At 41.5% G+C, this 20658-nt stretch overlaps 1 long non-coding RNA gene across 5 annotated transcripts in view; it reads right to left on the minus strand.

Annotated features, from left to right (window-relative positions):
• Positions 1 to 7278: 7278 nt before the first annotated feature.
• LOC113610439 (uncharacterized) overlaps positions 7279 to 20658 on the minus strand; it is a 42885-nt gene continuing 29505 nt past the window's right edge. For all 5 annotated transcript variants that reach the window (XR_003429089.1, XR_003429084.1, XR_003429088.1 and 2 more), the window contains one exon: positions 7279 to 7312. This is a non-coding gene — a long non-coding RNA (uncharacterized LOC113610439). The remainder of the gene's footprint in view (positions 7313 to 20658) is intronic.

Consider the following 20658-nt stretch of genomic DNA (forward strand, 5'->3'; position numbering starts at 1 on the left):
CTCCTGGTGCACAGCTCCGCACCCTGACTGAGCAGGCGGCTGGGCAGCCCGGTCTTAAAGACTCCCGCCCCCCCGCCCCACCTCCTGGGGGCGTGGTCGGCGGTGGGACCTGCCCCGGCCCACCCCCCCTCCCGCGGCGCGCGGAGGCAGGTGCCTGCGGGTGGCTGTATCTGCGCGCGCGTCTGCAGCGGGGCCTCCTCCTACCCGGCGGGGGTCACAGATGTGTAGGTCACCCCGCCACAAAGTGTTAACGGAAGAGGCGCGTCTCCTCCTAGGTGCACGCTGGGTGGATCATTAGGACCACAGTGCGGGACCTTCTTTAGCCTCAGCTCACTGACAGCCTCACGACTAAACTAACATTGTCTCTTTGTTTTATTTTTGTTTTGTTTTATGGCATTCACCTCTTATTACTAATTCTAATACATAACATACGTTATGCCACCTGCTGACTTAAAAAGGAAGTCGGAAAGATTAGAGGCCTTGTTTAATTTCTCCTGCATTCATATGCAATTTCCTGTGAATACTTGGCATAATGAACAGGCTCATTTTGGAAGACTGTTATACCAGTCTTCAAATAACAAACATTTTTGACAGCTGAAAAACACTAAACTACAGCACAGTTGTTTGTACTTTAAACAAACACTAGCACCTGTATTCAACTCCTCTGTCTCCCTGAAGCATGGAGCAACAATGTATGTAAAAGAAATGAAGAGTAATTAGCTGCGCAACATTGAGCACAATTTTTTTTTTTTTTTTTTTTTGGCTGCACGGGGTCTTAGTTGCTGCATGCATGGGGGATCTAGTTCCCAGACCAGGGATAAAACCTGGGCCCCCTGCATTGGGAGCACAGATTCTTACCCACTGGACCACCAGGAAAGTCCCTTGAGCAAAATTCTTAATTTCTCAGTTACTCAGATTCTTCACTTCGAAGTCAAAATATGCTAGTCACTTTATGATGGAGTACACAAATGAGCGTGATTGATCACATTTCTGCCTCTATCTGTTCAAAATCTAGTAGAGAGAAGTCCTGGGATAGGAGTGTCGGATAATAAGTGTTACAACACATATACAACAAAGAGAAGTGGGATGGAACCATTAAATTCTCTTCAAAATGCTAGAGAAGAACTTATACAGCAAATAGCCTTTGAGCTGAACCCTGAATCATACAGGCAACTTCAGTGGACAAAGATAGGGGAAGAGCCTTCTAGGTAAATAGCGGAAGCTAAGGGAAAGCAGGGTGTACTTGAGGAACAGGGAACAAAGCTCAAGTATATGTCTTAGGGATGGGATTAGAATGGTAAACTAAAGAACAGTTGCCCAAGTGCACAAAAATGAATGTACAAGGATGTTATTCCAGCACTGCTGGAAATAAAAAGTGGAAGCAAAAGTGTGCATCAGTAGAGAATTGATTAAATACGTACTATATAACCACTAAAAGTTATGATGTTCACCTCTGTTGACTTTGAAAGTCACAACATTTCATTGAGCAAAGAAAGCACATCCAAAAAAAAATGGTATGGATTATAACACAAAATATAAAATAGATATCCATGAGTCAATATTGATATAAGTAAATGATTAAGTACATAAATAAGGGGGGAATAAACACCTCCTTGCCTGACCTTCTTTCCCCTCTTTTGAATGGTGAATTCTCACTCTATCTTCAAGGCTTAACTCTAAAAGGAAGTCACCTTTATCAATTCTCCCTCCAGGCTTCCATATTTTATTTATAACACTTTTCACAGTCAGCAGAGTGGTTTTCAGTCTCCTTAACTGGAGTAAAAATTTTCAGACGGTCAGATGATGTCTCATGGAGCTTTGAACCATAGCACCACGCACAGTGTAAATGAACAACAAATAGTTGTTGAACCAAATTGAATTGAATTGAAAAAAATTTTTTTAAGAATCACACAGCATGAAATTGATCACATCAACTTCATCCCATATTTTCAGGTGGAAAATTGTCAGTATTTTTTAAACAACATGAATTTATTTCCCAATTGTAAAAGTAATACATGCTCGCTATAGTAGATACCATAAAAAATAATAAAATTTTTAAAGTTTATTATTACACCACTCATATAACCTCTCTTAACATTTAATAGTTTTTAATTATTTATGTATTCATGGAAGATAGAGCATCAGTTTTGTAACTACCATTATTGCATATTTCCCCTATGAACTATGGTATGGCATCGTAAAAAAAATTACGAGTCTTTTAACCCTTAATGAAAATTGCTACATCCAAGATGATGAATGAAACATAAAGAAGCCCAATGAGATGAGGATGCCCAGTAGACTTTGCCGCAGGCCATCTTCAAAGGTCCATGTGACTTAGATTTGTACATCAGCAAAGTTATTTACCAGTTACCACATGTTATGAATCTTCAGGACTGCTCATAAAGCTACAAATCTACTATGTTCCCTTCGAGTCTTTTTTTTCCTTTACATTTTTAAATAAAATCAGAATCACGGTATTGTGGACTGTGTACCCTCCCCCCACCAAGGCAAAAACTCGTATTGAAGCCTTAATCCCCAGTACCTTAGAATGTGACTGTGTCTGGAGATAGGGCCTATAATAAAGGTAATTAAGTTAGAATAAGTTAGAATGAGGCCATGAGAGTGGGCCCTAATCCAATCTGACTGGTGTCCTTATAAGAAGAGGATATTATGACACAGAAAGAGAGAGACACAAGGGAAAACCATGTGAGGCCACAGGAGGAAGGCAGCCATCTGCAAGCCAAGGAGAGAGGCCTCAGAAGAAAACAAACAAACCTGCTGACACCTTGATCTTGGACTTCTATCCTCCAGATCTGTGAGAGATAAATTTCTATTGTTTGAGCCAGCCAGTCTGCAATATTTTGTTATGGCAGTCCTAGTAAACTAATATACATAACTAAGCAAAATTTTGTACACTGCATTCTTTTCACTTAAGCCATTGTATCATAAATAACTTCCCATGCTATTAAATATTCTTCAAAAACAACATCTCTTCAACTATAGAGATGAACCATAACTGATTTAACCATTTCCTATCACTGCACATATAATTTATTTCCGGTTTTTCACGATTATAAATAATACTGTAATAAACATCCTTACACACAAATATTTATCAGCATCTGTGATTTTTTTTTTTTTTTTTTTTTTGCAGTTCTCGGGCCTCTCACTGTCGTGGCCTCTCCTGTCGTGGAGCACAGGCTGCGGACGCACAGGCTCAGCGGCCATGGCTCACGGGCCCAGCCGCCCCATGGCATGTGGGATCCTCCCGGACCGGGGCACGAACCTGTGTCCCCTGCATCGTCAGGCAGACTCTCAACCACTGTGCCACCAGGGAAGCCCTGTGATAATTTTTTAAAATAAATTTCTAGATGTGAGATTACTGGTGAAAAGCACATGCATATTTTAAGACACTAAACACGTTGATAAATTTTAAAGCAACTTTGTCAGTTTATAACCCCACCAGCACTATATGAGAATGCCATGTTAGTGCCCCTCAGGAAGTATGGAATAATATGATTATTTTTAAATCCTGCCAATTTAGGATTAAAATGAAATTTCATTATTAGTTTATTTTTCAAATCTTTAGCTATAAGTGACAAATATATTTATTAATCATCTGAATGTCCTTTTTTATAAATGGTCTCTTGATAGTCATTCTCCACTTTTCCCAACAGGGAAATTGATGTTTTTTTCTTAGTGATGTTTACTAATGTTTCTCATATAAGTCCCATGCATTTCTCATTAGGATTATTTTCAGACATTTCACTTTCATGTTGTTGTTGCTGCTGATGTCGTTGTCACTGCTTTTGTGAATGAATTTTTTTCCATGAGAGCTTCTAACTGGTTGTTGCTAATACAGTATAAAACAATTAAGTTTTTATTTTTACTTTGGTCTAAATTTGACGGTAAAGCATTATCTACTAGATTAAGATAATGAACACCAGCCTAATAAAAAAAAGAAACCTTATCATTTTATAGCTTGTTAGATCCAATCCTACATCTTAAATGGATAAGTTTTAACTATGTGTACACATTTACCCATTCTACATTCCTAATTGAAAGTAACTTCAACATTTTTTTTCTAATGCAAACAACTTCTAATGCAATGACTTCTCCCTTCACATATTTTATTTTTATATAAAGTGTCTTTAAAAGCAAACACTGTGCATCAGTTTTTATACTGTTGATTGTTCAATAAGTCTTCTCAAACCCCTATTAGGGGATCCGAAACCAGGTTAAGAAGGTTGAATAATCTTCAGAGAAGATGTCTCCAAACTATGCTATGCTGACACCCTCCAACAGAAGACACAGGCTATGGTGGCAAGAGCACTTGGAATCAGAAGATGAGCTCTGTCACTTCACCATCTGTGTGACCTTGGCCCAGTCACTTGCCTATCTGCAGGTCAGTTTTTTTTGTTTTTGTTTTGTTTTAATTAATTTATTTATTTATTCAATTTTGTCTGCGTTGGGTCTTCATAGCTGTGCGCTGGCTTTCTCTAGTTGCGACAAGTGGAGGCTACTCTTCGTTGCGGTGCATGGGCTTCTCATTGCGGTGGCTTCTCTTGTTGCAGAGCACAGGCTCTAGGCGCACGGGCTTCAGTAGTTGTGGCCCGCAGGCTCAGCAGTTGTGGCTTGCAGCCTCTTGAGCACAGGTTCAGTAGTTGTGGCACATGGGCTTAGTTGCTCTGCAGACTGCAGGTTCTTACCGGACCACGGCTCAAACCCGTGTCCCCTGCATTGGCAGGTGGATTCTTAACCACTGTGCCACCAGGGAAGCCTGCAGGTCAGTGTTTGAAACCCAAACACAATTCCTTGGCCTCTAACCCCAATCCATCCACCCCACACTCCATCCTGACAGCGCTACCTCAGTCATGCTACAGTTTACCTCAGATATATTTTAGTATCACTAAAGAGGTTTGGGGAAACCCATTCTTTAGCAGCATTTTCTTTGCAAATATTCTGGAATGAGAACTATGGATTAGATACTTAATCAGCTTCATTTGCAGAGGGTAACACTGTGCAACCCTATCCCGAATTGTAGGAGTGTGTCCTATTGGTGGCCTGTGGCTCCCCATGCTTTGATCATCTACACCAAGTGTCCCCAAAGCATGGCTGCCCAACACAGATCTGTCAACTGCAGCGTCCTACCATTAGCACCCTGCTACTGTTGAAGCATACTAAATGGAATTAAATGTACTGTCATGACAAGGGAAAACATATTGATAATTTAAATTTGGTAATAGGAGTCCCTTTCCCTGTGGTACAATGGAATTTAAGAGGATTTTGGAGGAAGGAGATTTGAACTCAAGTCCTGGCTCGACCCTTCACAAGCTGCCAACACAAGGCCCTAAGACTGTTGAGGAGATGAAGTAGGATAATGACCAGAAGCTGTCTGTGACCTGTGCCTCCCTGTGGAGGGGCTGTGGCATTATTGTTGCTGGAAGAATGTCCTTAGTTGTAAATATTTCTTGAAATTTTGTATTCTTGGAATCATACGATATTACCTCTAGAGAAGGGATCTTATTACTTTGTTCAACTTCTTGCTTAAAGCAAGAGTCTCTTCTAAAGCATCACAGCAAAACCAAACAGTGTATGATATGTGAGAAACTGTGTCCATGTATAGAAAAGCCCACACGATGTCTGGAATCCATTGTGTAACAACGTGGCTCACAGTTACACCTCAGCCCCTCCCTCCTCACTTTCTGAGGGGCTGTGCTCTTCTTGGGCTCGGTACAAAGACTGGCTGCTTGGGTTGAAGGTGTGGGATGGTGTCATGGAAACTTGTTCTCCCAAATCACCATGGAAGTAAATCCCTATGGAGTGCCTTCTGCAGACACAGGGAAACCTAAAACACCAGGCAGAGGGAACTTCAGGAATCGTGAATTTTAAAAATATTTTTACTGTGATCCACAGTTAGAAACACATTTGATGTCTCAACCCAGTACATACACATACACTCACGGACACACACACAAACTGGAACAAAAGTTTAACAGAACAATTTTTTACGATACAGCACATTCTGAGTACAACAGCACATTCTGATCTATTTTATTTCATTGAAAAAAACCCAACCTGCTGGTAAAAACTCTAAATTGATTTTACAACCTCCTAATGAATTTTGGTTTGAGGTTTGAAAAACACTGATCCTATCCAATGCTCCCATCTTACAAATGAAGAAACTGAGTCTGGGAAAAAGGAACTGGCTAACTATTCCACAAAGACACACACATTTACAGCATGACAGTGACAAGGCTCCAGGTCTCCTGATCCTCATCATGGCCTTCCCTCAGAACCTCCTATTACTTCTCCGTCTTCTTTTTTTTTTGTGGTACACGGGCCTCTCACTGCTGTGGCCTCTCCCGTTGCGGAGCACAGGCTCCGGACACGCAGGTTCAGAGGCCATAGCTCACAGGCCCAGCCGCTCCGTGGCATGTGGGATCCTCGCGGACCAGGGCACAAACCCGTGTCCCTTGCATCAGCAGGCGGACTCTCAACCACTGTGCCACCAGGGAAGCCCGCCTGTCTTCTTGTATAGAGATACAATATTGCCTATCTCTATTTTAGGAGCAAGATATCAGTCTTCTATCAGAGAGGGGAGGAAGTGTCCTCCTCTCTCCCATCTTCCCTGGATGCCCCCCATTGTTGTGGCTGCAACAGGGGCCCCTGCAAGCTCTTTTCCCAAAAACCTAACATACCAGGGACCCCAGAAGAGAGACCCTTGCGGGGGGTGGGGAAGATGCATAGGTATCTATTTCCCCTTATAGGTGTCTATTCCCCCCCTAGTCTCATGCTTGTGGGGACTTTTTCTTTGGATTAGTTTGCCAACCCCTAGGAAAGGTCATCTGAGAGTCTGTCCTCAGGAAATTAAAATAAAGGGTAGTTCTTTTCTATGGGGAAAGATGGGATGTGGGGAGGATCCTGCAGAGAACTGGTCCATGACTAACTCTGTTGATCAAAAGCTGTTTGGGGCAATTTGGCACTGTTGATGGGGAACCCATGTCCCAAAGCTAGTTGTGATGGACTTCAGAGAAGCAAGACAGCACCTATTTACCCTCAAGCAATAGCTGCCTCTGCCCTCTTGCCCTAAGGCCTTTCCATCTCTTTGCCCTACTCCCCTTTGCCTATCCTGCATGAGGGGGCCTTTAAAGGGCGTATATTTTTCAACCAATAATCCCTGATAAGATGGGCACTATCTTATATACAGTTATTTAAAGGAGTCAGGAAAACAAATAAAGAAACAAAATCCAGAGCCTCTTTTTGTTGTTGGTTTTCCCACAGGCCATACTTTTGAACACAAAGAAGGCGGCTGTGGAGATATCAAGGAGGAGGAAATTGTTAGAGAAGACAGACAAATTGACTACCCGCCATGAAAAGCTTATGACTGGGAGGTTTTTGCTTATCTCTTCCTAGAAAAAGAATGTGCAGACTCTAGGAAGTTTGATCTGTTTTTCCCTAGAGTGCCACAATACTTCTTGTAGTTCTTTCTTCTCCCCACCCATCTTCCCAGCCCATCCCACTTCCAAACAATGACTTAAGACCAAGATACAGAACTTGAGATAAGGAGTCAAGGACGGGAAGCAGAACTGCAAAATTGTCAGGTTAGAGCCAGAGACATGTGAATCCTGGAGAAAGAATTGTCTTATTTATCTCTCTCTGCTCAGAACGCAATGCAGCTCCTGCCTGGCACCTGGTAGGTGTTTTGTATATTCTTATAGAAAAAAAAATTGACAAATACAATATGAGAATAAGCAGAAGGTCCATAGAAAATCAGCTCAGACACTGGATTCCAGACTCCAGGAATGCAATCTGGACACCAGGAAGGACAATCAGCAGAGAAGACTGAGCTTGACTCAGAATTCATAGATAGTCACAAGTCAGAATCAAAAATAGCAGAGAACAGGCTTTCCCTGGTTAACACAAAATGGCTTTCTCCCATTATACAGCAGGTATACTTATATGACCAATGACGATAGATTGGCTTAGCATCGGTTAAAAGAAGTGAAGGTTTTCAGTAAAGAAAAAAACCCTCAAAATGAATCTATGGCTACTCTGAAACAATGCAAAATTATTCTATATTTTAAGAGTTATAATATCTAGAATTGTGATGTTCAATGTGATAGCCACTAGCCACATGCAGCTATTTAAGTTTAAAATAATTAAAGTTAAATAAAATTAAAACTTCCGGACTTCCCTGGTGGCACAGTGGTTAAGAATCCGCCTGCCAATGCAGGGGACACGGGTTGGAGCCCTGGTCCGGGAAGATCCCCCCTGCCACGGAGCAACTAAGCCCATGTGCCACAACTACTGAGCCCACGTGCTGCAACTACTGAAGCCCACCTGCCTAGAGCCTGTGCTCAGCAACAAGAGAAGCCACCACAATTAGAAGCCCGCACACCGCAGCGAAGAGTAGTCCCCGCTCACCGCAGCTGAAGAAAACCCACGTGCAGCAGCAATGACCCAACGCAGCCAAAAAATAAATTAATTAAATTAAATTAAAAATTAAAACTTCCTCATTCTCATTAGTCACAGTTCAGATGCCCAACAACTACATGTGGCTGGTGACTACCATATTGGACATCGCAGATACAGAACATTTTGACCATAACATTAGGTTCTATTGGACAGTGCTGATCTAATGAGCAAGTTAATAGTTCCCCCTGCTCTGGTGCATTCATTCAGAATGCATCACTCTTCAAATAAAATATAGACAAACAAACAAAAAAAAAACTTCAAAAGAGGATAACTGCAAAGCTAAAAAGACATCATTTGGGGAATAGTTCAAAGAACTAGAGATATTTAGTCTGGAGAAGAGGAAAATCCAGAGTAAATATGAAGATTAACTTCAAATATTGAAGAACTGTCATATTGTTCCATGTGACTTAAGGGATAGACTTAAACCCACGTGTCAGAGTTACAAAAGATTCTAGCTCAAGAGAAGGAAAAACTTCTTTCCCATCAGAGCTACCCAAAGGCAGAATGGGCTGCCTCATTAAGGAATGAGCCCTCTAACGTGGAGTGTTCAAGCAAAGGCTGGGCACACGCCTTACACACAGATATTAAAAAACAAAAAATCTTGTGAAAGAAAGGTTATTTGTCAAATATATCAGGAAGGAGGTATGAGTTCAAACATGAATGAGCAGTTAAACTTGATGATCTTTGAAACCCCTTCAAATTCTGAGAATCTCTGACTCCTAGGATTGTTTTTCAGCCACTGGGTAAGAAATTCAGGAGAGCATGGGGAGTAGGGAAACGGTCTGTACTATTTTGAGCAAGATCAGGTGGAAACTCAAGAATGCCACAGGGTGAGAGAGAGCTCCAGAGAAAAAGAGAGGAAGAAGGTGGATGATGAAGCAATTTAACTGGAATTAAAAATGGAGCACAGGGGGCTTCCCTGGTGGTGCAGTGGTTGAGAGTCCGCCTGCCGATTCAGGGGACACGGGTTCATGCCCCGGTCCAGGAAGATCCCACATGCCGTGGAACGGCTAGTCCCATGAGCCATGGCCACTGAGCCTGCACATCCAGAGCCTGTGCTCCGCAACAGGAGAGGCCACAACAGTGAGAGGCCCACGTACCGCAAAAAAAAAAAAAAAAAAAAAAACGGAGCAGAGGGACAGAAAAGAAGGTGCAAGAGGAAACGGGGATCCTGAGAAAAAGAAAGACAAAGAGAAGAAAGAATGGTACGGGGAGAAAGAATGATACATGTGTGGGACGTTTGTGAAAAAAGGCACAAATAGAAGCCTCAATTTTAACTCTCCCTAACTCAAAAAATGACCAAATAAGCTCTTTTTAAGATAGTTTGCTTAGAGGTCTGGGCGGAGGGCTGGCAGGCAGCGGCTGGGGCCGCGAGTGGGGATCGCGGCAAGGGGATGCTGGCAGACGCGGGCAGCGGCCAGTCCGGAGCCCCCAGGCCAGAGTCGAGCTAACCGCAATGGGGACCGGGGCCCAGAGCCGCGGCAACTGCGGCTGGAGGACGATGGCAGCGCCCGCTGGGGCCGGGACACTGATTGCATCCCCAGACTGCAGGCGCTGGCTGTGGTCAGTGCTTGGGGTGGTGCTCGGGCTCTTGACTGCTGGTGTATCGGCCATGGAGGTGTATACACCAAAAGAAACCTTCGTGGCAAATGGGACACAAGGGAAGCTGACATGATGGGAAAGGAAATAGCCACCAAAGTCCAGGAAGCATAGCGAGTCCCATACAGGATAAACTTGAGTAGAAACACACTGAGACACATAGTAATCAAACTGGCAAAAATTAAAGACAAACAAATTATTGAAAGCAGCAAGGGAAAAATGACAAATAACATACAAGGGAACTCCCATAGGTTAACAGCAGATTTCTCAGCAGAAAATCTACAAGCCAGAAGGCAGTGGCATGATATACTTAAAATTATGAAAGGGAAGAACCTACAACCAAGATTACTCTACCCGGCAAGGATCTCATCCAGATTCGATGGAGAAATCAAAAGCTTTACAGACAAGCAAAAGCTAAGATAATTCAGCACCACCAAACCAGCTCTACAACAAATGGTAAAGGAAATTCTCTAAGTGGGAAACACAAGAGAAGAAAAGGACCTACAAAAGCAAAACCAAAACAATTAAGAAAATGGTTATAGGAACATACATATCGATAATTACCTTAAACATGAATGGATTAAATGCTCCAACCAAAAGACACAGGCTTGCTGAATGGATACAAAAACAAGACCCATATATATGCTGTCTACAAGAGACCTCAGTAAATTTAAGAAAATTGAAATCATATCAAGCATCTTTTCTGACCACAACGCTATGAGATTAGAAATAAATTACAGGGAAAAAAAATGTAAAAAACACAAACACATGGAGGCTAAACAAAACATTACTAAATAACCAAGATATCACTAAAGAAATCAAAGAGGAAATCAAAAAATACCTACAGACAAATGACAATGAAAACACGAAGATCCAAAACCAATGGGATGCAGCAAAAGCAGTTCTAAGAGGGAAGTTTATAGCAATAAAAGCCTACCTCAAGAGACAAGAAACATCTGAAATAAACAATCTAACTTACACCTAAAGGAACTAGAGAAAGAAGAACAAACAAAACCCAAAGTTAGCAGAAGGAAAAAATCATAAAGATCAGAGCAGAAATAAATGAAATAGAAACAAAGAAAACAATAGCAAAGGTCAATAAAACTAAAAGCTGGTTCTTTGAGAAGATAAACAAAATTGATAAACCATTAGCCAGATTCATCAAGAAAAAGAGGGAGAGAACTCAAATCAATAAAATTAGAAATGAAAAAGGAGAAGTTACAACAGACACTGCAGAAATACAAAGCATCCTAAGAGACTACTACCAGCAACTCTATGCCAATAAATTGGACAACCTGGAAGAAATGGACGAATTCTTAGAAAGGTATAACCTTCCAAGACTGAACAAGGAAGAAACAGAAAACATGAAGAGACTAATCACAAGTAAAGAAATTGAAACTGTGATTAAAAATCTTCCAACAAACAAAAGTGGAGGACCAGATGGCTTCACAGGTGAATTCTATCAAACATTTAGAGAAGAGCTAACACCCATCCTTCTCAAACTCTTCCAAAATATAGCAGAGGGAGGAACACTCCTAAACTCATTCTATGAGGCCACCATCACCCTGATACCAAAACCAGACAAAGATAATACAAGAAAGGAAAATTACAGACCAATATCACTGATGAATATAGATGCAAGAATTCTTAACATAATACTAGCAAACAGAATTCAACAACACATTAAAAGGATCATACACCATGATCAAGTGGGATTTACCCCAGGGATGCAAGGATTCTCCAATATACGCAAATCAATCAATGTGATACACCATATTAACAAATTGTAGAATAAAAACCATATGATCGGGCTTCCCTGGTGGCGCAGTGGTTGAGAGTCCGCCTGCCGATGCGGGAGACACGGGTTTGTGCCCCGGTCCGGGAGGATCCCACGTGCCGCGGAGCGGCTGGGCCCGTGAGCCATGGCCGCTGAGCCTGAGCCTCCAGAGCCTGTGCTCCGCGACGGGAGAGGCCACAGCAGTGAGAGGCCCGTGTACCGCAGAAAAAAAAAAAAAAAAAACCATATGATCATCTCAATAGATGCAGGAAAAGCTTTTGACAAAATTCAACATCGATTTACGATAAAAACTCTCCAGAAAGTGGGCATAGAGAGAACCCACCTCAACATAACAAAGGCCATATATACGACAAAACCACAGCAAACATCATTCTCAACAGTGAAAAACTGAAAGCATTTCCTCTAAGATCAGGAACAAGACAAGTAGGTCCACTCGCACCACTATTATTCAACATAGTTTTGCAAGTTTTAGCCACAGCAATCAGAGAAGAAAAAGAAATAAAAGGAATCCAAATTGGAAAAGAAGAAGTAAACTGTCACTGTTTGCAGATGACATGATACTATACATAGAGAAACCTAAAGATGCCACCAGAAAACTACTAGAGCTAATCAGTGAATTTGGTAAAGTTGTACAAAATGCACAGAAATCTCTTGCATTTCTATACACTAATGATGGAAAATCTGAAAAAGAAATTAAGGAAACACTCCCATTTACCACTGCAACGAAAAGAATAAAATACCTAGGAATAAACCTACCTAGGGAGACAAAAGACCTGTATGCAGAAAACTATAAGACACTGATGAAAGAAATTAAAGATGATACCAACAGATGGAGAGATATACCATGTTCTTGGATTGGAAGAATCAATATTGTGAAAATGACTATACTACCCAAAGCAATCTACAGATTCAATGCAATCCCTTTCAAATTACCAATGGCATTTTTTACGGAACTAGAACAAAAAATCTTAAAATTTGTATGGAGACACAAAAGACCCCGAATAGCCAAAGCAGTCTTGAGGGAAAAAAACGGAGCTGGAGAAATCAGGCTCCCTGATTTCAGACTATGTACAAAGCTACAGTAGTCAAGACAATATGGTACTGACACAAAAACAGAAACATAGATCAATGGAACAAGATAGAAAGCCCAGAGATAAACCTGTGCACCTATGGTCAACTAATCTATGACAAAGGAGGCAGGGATACACAATGGAGAAAAGACAGTCTCTTCAATAAGTGGTGCTGGGAAAACTGGACAGCTACATGTAAAAGAATGAAATTAGAACACTCCCTAACACCATACACAAAAATCAACTCAAAATGGATTGGAGACCTAAAGGTAAGACCAGATACTATAAAACTCTCAGAAGAAAACATAGGAGGAACACTCTTTGACATAAATCACAGCAAGATCTTTTTTGATCCATCTCCGAGAGTAATGGAAATAAAAACAAAAATAAACAAATGGGACCTAATGAAACTTAAAAGCTTTTGCACAGCAAAGGAGACCATAAACGAGGAAAAGACAACCCTCAGAATGGGAGAAAATATTTGGAAATCAAATATTGAATTAATATTGAAATAATTGATTCGTTTCAAATAATATTGAAATGAATCAATGGACAAAGGATTAATCTCCAAAATATATAAACAGCTCATGCAGCTCAATAGTAAAGAAACAAACAGCCCAATCCATAAATGGGCAGAAGACCTAAATAGACATTTCTCCAAAGAAGACATACAGATGGCCAAGAAGCACGTGAAAAGCTGCTCAACATCACTAATTATTAGAGAAATGCAAATGAAAACTACAATGAGGTATCACCTCACACCAGTTAGAATGGGCATCATCAGAAAATCTACAAACAACAAATGCTGGAGAGGGTGTGGAGAAAAGGGAACCCTCTTGCACTGTTGGTGGGAATGTAAATTGATACAGCCACTATGGAGAACAGTATGGAGGTTCCTCAAAAAACTAAAAATAGAATTACCATATGATCCAGCAATCCCACTACTGGGCATATACCCAGAGAAAACCATAATTCAAAAAGACACATGCACCCCAATGTTCATTGCAGCACTGTTTACAATAGCCAGGTCATGGAAGCAACCTAAATGCCCATTGACAGATGAATGGATAAAGAAGATGTGGTAAATATATCCAATGGAATATTACTCAGCCATAAAAAGGAACGAAATTGAGTCATTTGTTGAGACGTGGATGGATCAAGAGACTGTCATACAGAGTGAAGTAAGTCAGAAAGAGAAAAACAAATATCGTATATTAACACACGTATGTGGAACCTAGAAAAATGGTACAGATGAACCGGTTTGCAGGGCAGAGGTTGAGACAGATGTAGAGAACAAACGTATGGACACCAAGCGGGGAAAGCCATGGCGGGGTGGGGATGGTGGTGTGCTGAATTGGGCAATTGGGATTGACATGTATACACTGATGTGTATAAAATTCATGACTAATAAGAACCTGCTGTATAAAAAATAAACAAAATAAAATTTTAAAAAAATAGTTTGCTTAAATAGGAATAGAAAAAATTAGAATCAGATATGTAACTAGAGAGCTTGTTAAAAGGAGAGACAAAAACAGATGAATATGATAAATACAAAATACTACAAAGGTTCTGCAACAGCAAAGCAGAGATTTGACCACCCACAGAGCCAAAAGGTTTCTTCTTCTACCACATATTCAATCTCCAGCCTTTAATAGTCTAATAAAAATAAAGGAACTATTCTGAAATAAAGATTATATCATTTTCCTATTAGCTGCTTTAACAAATTACCACAAATTTACTGGTCTAAAACAACACAAATTGGTTCTCAAACAGTTTTGGAGGTCAGAAGTCTGATCTTACTGGACTAAAATCAAGATGTCATCAGAGCTGGTTCCTTCTGGAGGCTCCAGGTGAAAATCTGTTCCTTGTCTCTTCCAACTTCTAGAGGCTGCTAGCATCCCTTGGCTCACAGCTACATGGTAATCCAGGATAATATCCCCATCTCACATTTTGAAAGTCCCTTTTACTGTGTAGGGTAACATATTCACAGGACTTCTTTGGGAAAATATTATTTTGTCTATCATAAGGATGGTAAGCATCTGCTTTTCATAGTTAGAAATGTCATGTGAGTACTCGAAATTGAGGCCACTGACCCAGTATTTGTAGGACATATGTTATTATTAGGGAGCATGGTGGTAGAAAAAGCAATAATCAGGATTCTGGGGGCCTGGGTTCTTGTCCTATCACTGCCATTAGCTAGTTGTATGACCTTGAGCAAGTCACTACCTCTTCTCTGGAATTCTCCTTGCCTATGAAATAAACTCATTCTCCAATGGGAAATTGTTGAACCTGTGTTCTTGGCCTATTCTTTCTTCCTTGTGATAAGGGCATAAATTTTCCCTAAAAGTTAGCAGTTCATTCATTGTCGCTAGGAAGCAATTTTTTTTCTTAGTAGCCAAGTGGTCCAGGCTTCCAGACAAACTCTGGGGCACTTTGTGAAGCATGTCACTTAGTCTCTGTGATGGTGTTAGCCTGCACTCTGTGTATGTCAATTAAGTCTCCTAAGAAAACAATGTTCTGAAGTTTGTTAAGACCTCTGAACTCATGTGAGTACAACATCCTAGGCTTGTTTCCTCAAATAATATTTGAAACTATTATTTAAATACATATATTCATATATTCAACAAACATTCATTGAGAACCAACTAGGTACAAAACACTGTACTAGGCTAATTCCTAGCAAGCTTGGTTCTTGAGTATAATAAAGACTCATACCTAATAGATTAAATGGAACACTTGAACATTACCAGTTAGCATACAGTTCAATAAACATCTATGAGGACTAAACACAGGAAATAAGGAACTCAAGTGCTCTGACCTCAAGCAATACCATATAAATATAATACATATGAACATGCGTTAAGATCAGGTTGCTTTTTTTTTCCCCAAAGTTTTCATTTTCCTTTGTATTTATTTATTTATTGGCTGTGCCGAGCAGCATGCAGGATCTTAGTACCCCGACCAGGGCTCAAACCCTCACTCCCCGCAGTGGAAGCGTGGAGTCTTAACCACTGGACCTCCAGGGAAGTCCTTTTCCTTTTTATTTATAATTTATGAAAAAAGTGTCAGCCTCCATCCCTATCCCTTTCCAGGTGATGCTTCTTCTAGTACAGGAATATGAAAGCAGAAGGGTTTTTTTCTGTGTGTGTGTGTTTTTGTTTTTTTAAAAAATTTATTTATTTTTGGCTGCATTGGGTCTTGTGAGTGGGCTTTTCCCCAGTTGCGGCTAGTGGGGGCCATTCTTCATTGTGGTGCACGGGCCTCTCACTGCGGTGGCCTCTCTTGCTGCAGAACACAGGCTCCAGGCATGCGGGCTCAGTAGTTGTGGCACGCGGGCTCAGTAGTTGTGGCTCACAGGCTCTAGAGCGCAGGCTCACTAGTTGTGGTGCACGGGCTTAGTTGCTCCACGGCATGTGGGATCTTCCTGGACCAGGGCTTGAACCCATGTCTCCTGAATTGGCAGGCGGATTTTTAACCACTGTGCCACCAGGGAAGCTCGAAGGCAGAAGTTTTGATCTTAGGTTCTGAGTGTTTTTTCTGTTACAAATAGTATAATCCCATTTTTTAATTTTAAAAAGTATGTTGTGATTTTTCCTCTACAGGGTGGAATTTTGAGTGGTTTTTTTTTCTCTTTTTCATTTATCTACATTTTCTAATTTTTCAATAATGAACATTTATTTATTGTATAAGGAAATATGTCAAAACGTTTTGATGAAAAATAAATAGATCCTTACCATTTTGACAAATTAACCTTCAATGTAATTTTCTGCTGGAAAACTTGTATACTACTCAATTTCCACAATAGTAGTAGATGTCTATACCACCTGATAGCTTCAAGTAATAATTATAGTCATAAAGCATTTATGAGATTGTAAGATTAAGTTTCGACTCCTCTCCAACTCATTCTGGAACTTGGGGAATTGTCAAACTTCTCTGTACTGTGATTTCTGGCCACATTTCACTCTGGGATTTTTTTTTTCCCTGACCTGGCACAAATTAAGAGAGATATGGGCTTTAATGGTCAAATAGCCTTTGAAATCTTTCTATTTATTATATTTATATCCACTAATGGTCACTTTATGTTATAAAAAAATTGAGGGAGTTAATTTGGCACAATTATTGTAAATCTCTTGAAAGTAGCAAGTTTCAAAACGTGACAAGCTAATTGATTCCCAAATTAGATACTAAATCCTCATTGCAGCTTCCTGAAGGTCAACCCGGAAAGACAGAGCTAACGTAAGCACCCACGTAAGGTTATAATTTAACCAGTGGTTCCCATTTGAAATGACCACATTCCTGCACAGAAAAGGAAATGTTTGTTCAACAGTTTTATCTGTTTTCTTCCATGGGATTTGAAGGAATTTACAATGTATTATTCTAACTCCAGCTACTGTCTTGAACAAACTTCAGGATGAGCCCAATTCACAAATAAAATATATCAAAGGTAGTAGTCTGATACGGTTGTACTCCTTTACTCAACCCCTGAGAGATTAAGTCACTCGAGGTCACATGGTTACAAGAAAAGGAGGCTTGAGCACATCAAGTTCTCAGTCTCTGGAATAATCAAGAAGCCCTGTTTGGTGTTTTAATGAATCACACAGATCTCCTCTTGAGTTTTCAGCCCCTACAGTCTCCAGTTCTCACATATTATAGCTTGTTGTTTCAGACTCTCTCCTTATTCTTTCCTTCCACAGCTATTTTTGAGCACCTGCTCTGTGCCAGCACTGTATTAAATGTTGGAAGAATAACCAACATGTAGTGCTGGGCCATTCACAAGCCCTTTTCACCAACATCGTATCATTTGGCCATGTAATGTGAGCTATTTACAATGTAAACCGAGACTCAGTCACACTTGCATCATCTCGGACTTAGTTTGGTGCCTGCTCGATGCACCAAATGTTTGTTGAATGGATGCGTAAATGTAGGAGAGAATGAGGAATGAATACATAAAAGCTTATATCCCTGGTTTATGCATTTTTTGTTTTCACGGGATTACCAAGCATTCATTCGCTTTTCTCCTTAACTCTTTTTTCCCTTGGAAAAGCTTTCTGGTCCCTCTCATTTCTTTCTCTCCTGTAGAGCATCTCTTAATGATGCTCAGAGGCAACACCTCAGCTCCCCAGAAATCCCTAAACTTTTTGCCTCTCCTTGCCATCGGCTGCTAACAACCTCTGGGTGACACCATATGTCAGTCCCAATCTGGCCTCTTTTTTTGAAACTAATGAACACTTTTTTTTTTTTTTGGCTGTGCCGCAGGGCTTGTAGGATCTTAGCTCCCCAATCAGGGATCAAACCTAGGCTCCAGCAGTGAAAGCACAGAGTCCTAACAACCGGACCACCAGGGAATTCCCAAAACTGGCCAACTCTTATGAAGAGTTTGTCAATTGGATTAAGATGCAAATTCTGTACGCCTATTACTGTTGTAGAATAATTTTAATTGGGATAAAAATCTGTGTAACTAGGTTTTCCTTGTTAGATTAGAAATCAAGAAAGCAACATGTCAAGAAAACTGTGATGGAAACCATAAGCTAAGCTGATGTACATTTAGTGCTCAGGGTAAGGGTAACAGGCAAAATCAGGAAATGGATGGTGTTCAGGGATTGCTAAAAATATTTCAAGCAATTATCTACTAGCCTCACAAACAGAAAGGTGTTTTGTTTTTTTTTTAAGTACCTTCCAGATCCACCAAAATTTTAAAATGTTCCAGAGCATCACCTTGAAAATAGCCCTGAGGACAGAGAAGACTCCAAGAAAACAAGACCTACCTTTCCCACCTAAAGTGGCAATGGTCCAGTTCCTTCCTGCACTTGTCAACAACTATTTATTGAACATATATTTGCCAGGCATTCTTTTTCTTCTTTTTATAAATTTATTTATTTATTTATTTTTGGCTGCGTTGGGTCTTCATTGCTGTGTGTGGGCTTTCTCTAGTTGCGGCGAGCGAGGTCTACTCTTCATTGTGGTGTGCAGGTTTCTCATTGCTGTGGCTTCTCTTATTGCAGAGCACAGGCTCTAGGCATGCGGGCTTCAGTAGTTGTGACATGTGGGCTCAGCAGTTGTGGCGCACGGGCTTAGTTGCTCAACGGCATGTGGGATCTTCCTGGACCAGGGCTCGAACCCGTGCCCCCTGCATTGGCAGGCAGATTCTTAACCACTGGACCACCAGGGAAGTCCTGCCAGGCATTCTTGAGGATACAGTGGTTTAAAAAAAAAAAAAGACTAACAAAGACACCACTGGGTGATCAGGGAAGGAGATACTGCTCCCCCAGCCAAGAGACCAGAGAGGGAGAGGGTGTGAGATGAGATCCTGGAGGCAGGAGGCAGAGGGAGAAGGGCTTGAAGTCAGAGGCAGGGGGGTTTATTCTGAGGACGATGGCGCGCCATAAGAGCAGTGGAGTGGCAGCGTCTGATGGGTTTCTATCTGTGCCACATTCCGTGGCTGGAACAACGTTAAGAAAAAACGGCCATCTCAAGTGGCACAAAAGTTACTGACCACCCCCTTTGCCTCATTCATCTGGATACTACTGTAGAGGATTAGCATTGCCATTATATGTTTTGTTACTTCACTAACCTCTTCCCTGTTAATAAAGATTGTGCCAGGTTTTACCTAAATTACCACATTAAATCATCATGAAAACTTTATGTCTAAACCATCCGTAAGACTTCAAAGGCCTCCCTCTCCCAGGGCATCTACAGGACTGTGCCCTGTTGAAATGACACTCCAATAATGTGGCAGGAAGAGTGTCAAGATTAGGGTCTTCCACAACATCTTTCACCACCGAGGCAAATAAATGTGCCTGTAGATTCTGATCAGGAGTAAAAGTGTATTCCTTCTCTCAGCACACATTTATGGGCATTAGAGATATGAAAACAGAACATAGCCCCAGTCCTTGTCCTTAGTCAAGTAGGAGGGAATCTGGTAAGAGCTCTTATCTGTTGCCCCCTTTTTAATCCCTCCTTCTCCATCTACGCCCCTCGTGTATTTCTGTGATAGATAATGGAAGAGAGAACTGGGGGTGAGACACATGGAAAGAGGGAGAATTGCTCACGCCTGGTAAACACACCCCAGAACCATTATGCATGAGATCAGGTGCAAACTGAGATCGAGGTTGGCCTCTGGAAAACAAGAAGACAGGCTGGGCGAGGGGCTGACTACAAGCATCGGGGCCAGGGTTTGGGGCTCTGTGCTGCCACTGACGAGCAGTGTGACTCTGGGCAAGTTACTTATTCTCTTTAAGTCTTAAGTTCTCGTGTGTAAAATGGGGGAAATAATGCCTAACTCACTGGGTTGCTGTTAAGGAAGTGGTACGTAAAGCGCGTGGCTCAGAGCCTGACATACTGTGTTTAATTATGGGTGGCTTTTCTTACCCCAGAGAATAGGAGAGGAGACCCGGATGTGGAGGTGGGGAGAGGTTACAGTGGAGGTGTGGGAGAAGGGGTGGGCTGGCGAAGGCTGGGCCCGCCAGGCCACGTGTGAAGTGAAATTCACGTTTCCTCTGCCATCTTGTGCGCAGGTAAGCCCCAGATCAGAAGGGAGGTAAGCAGGGCATTGGCACCGTTGAGAGAGCCACCCTCCCAGTCCCCTCCCACCTTTCCCCGGCCACACTGCCACTAGCTGTTGCTCATTGAAGGCACTGACAGGGCGGCCCCCACAGGGAGGAGACGCTGGGAGACGGGGTCTCTTTACTTGTCCTGTTACGCTGCTGCTGTCTC

This window comes from Aethalodelphis obliquidens, unplaced genomic scaffold (assembly GCF_003676395.1).
Source record: "Aethalodelphis obliquidens isolate GAN/ISIS:26980383/991018 unplaced genomic scaffold, ASM367639v1 scaffold3, whole genome shotgun sequence".
Lineage (NCBI taxonomy): Eukaryota > Metazoa > Chordata > Mammalia > Artiodactyla > Delphinidae > Aethalodelphis > Aethalodelphis obliquidens.